Here is a 1,695-nt window from a genome sequence, read left to right as displayed (position 1 = left end):
ACAATTCAGTTTCTACCTTCTTTTTTTTTTTTTTTTTTGGTACTGGGGATTGAACTCCCGACCTTGCACTTGTGAGGCAGGTGGCAGAACCACTGAGCCAAATCCCCAGCCCTCAGCTTCTACTTTTGCTTGCTGGAACACTCTGGAAGTTTGCCACCATGCATGGGGAAGGCCAAAGTGCCCCAGCATAGGCCCATGTGGAGGGGAAATCACAGCCAGCACAGAACTGCCACCTTGTAGGAAGTCATCTTGCAGGTGGGTCTCCCTGCCCACTCAGGCTGCCCAGCCTGACCAAGCTTGAAGCACAGACGTCTTCCTTGCCAAGCCCTCTCCAAATTGCACACTTCTAACACTATAGTTGCTCTTTCTTCCTACCAGGGTGACCTCTCATGTGCCGTTTCTAAAATCTTCTATGCCCAACGTCACTGACTTCGCCAGTCTTTTAGTCCCTGAACAACCCTTTTCAGACTTCTGGTCATCTGAATTCTCATGATTTCCTGTCAGCCTTAGTTTTTTATTCAAAAGGTACTGGGAATACAGCCTACCCCTTCTACTTTATAATCAGTGAGGTGATCCACGTAAATCAATTAGCACTATGCCCACACAAGTTGCTCGTGATCCTTATTGGTTTTCTTGCATTCATAGTCCCAGTTTCTTTAATGCACTTTTTCCCCTTTCTTATAGCACAGTGCCACTTCAGAGATTATTTCCCATTCTTGGTAGGCGCTTTCCTACCAGATCCACTGGATTCTTACTCATCCTTCAGCCTTGAAGGTGCCTTCCCTAAGTTCTAAAGCAGTTTATGCCTTTCTGTGCTTAAATAGCACCTTAGAGGAATCTCTGTTACAGCTCTTAACACACTGGATTGTAACTGTCTACTGGACCCCGGAGGGCATGGCCAGCCTCTTCTTTCTTTGAAGTTTTCCTTTGTCACACTGCACCACCCGGCATTTCTTCATTCATCCATTCACCAGCTACTGTTTCAGATTGTGCTAGGAAACACCCGTAGTTAAGGCCCATCTCTTGGCAGATCTGCCTAGAAACAGAACGGCTCCACCTTCTTCTACACTAGCAGAAAAAGTTAACTCTCTACGCTCCATTTCAAAATGGAGGCAACTCCTCAAGACTGCCAAGAAGATGAAGTGAATTGCCTTAAAAGGAAAATGCTTGCCTACAAGGGCTCAATCATCGGGGTGAAATGCGTTCGCAGCAATCCTATCTTGAGCCCCCGCCCCGCACGTTGATCTTCCTTTAGGGCCCGCACTCTAGGGGTAATCCCTCCTTTAGGGGTACTGAGCATTCTCTCCTAACTTCGGGGTCCATGCATTCAGAAACGATTCCCTTTCAGTCCCTAAATCTCGCCATTTCCCACTCCGCCCCCCGGCTTAAAGGTGTGTCAAAGAGGCCTGATTTATGCAAAATATAAACTCTGCTTGACTGGAGAGACCCACAGCTAGAGGTCTGACTACCGAATTTCGCTGGGCTGGCGTAAATTCGCAGTAGTTGCAGCATCGGCGCCGAGCCTCTGGCGAGTGGACAAGGTGAATGAGCCGACTAATGAATGGGCTACGTCAGGGGCGTGGTATCTGTGATCCCGCCCACTAACGGGGCGTGGCCTGTATGAGAGCCCTGCAGCTCCCCGCCTCTCCTAAATCCCCGCCCCGCCGTGTACGTCACTTCCGCCACCCCGAGCTG

This window comes from Fukomys damarensis, unplaced genomic scaffold (genome assembly GCF_012274545.1).
Source record: "Fukomys damarensis isolate Sample0158 unplaced genomic scaffold, DMR_v1.0_HiC HiC_scaffold_15, whole genome shotgun sequence".
Lineage (NCBI taxonomy): Eukaryota > Metazoa > Chordata > Mammalia > Rodentia > Bathyergidae > Fukomys > Fukomys damarensis.
This window is presented reverse-complemented; position numbering follows the sequence as displayed.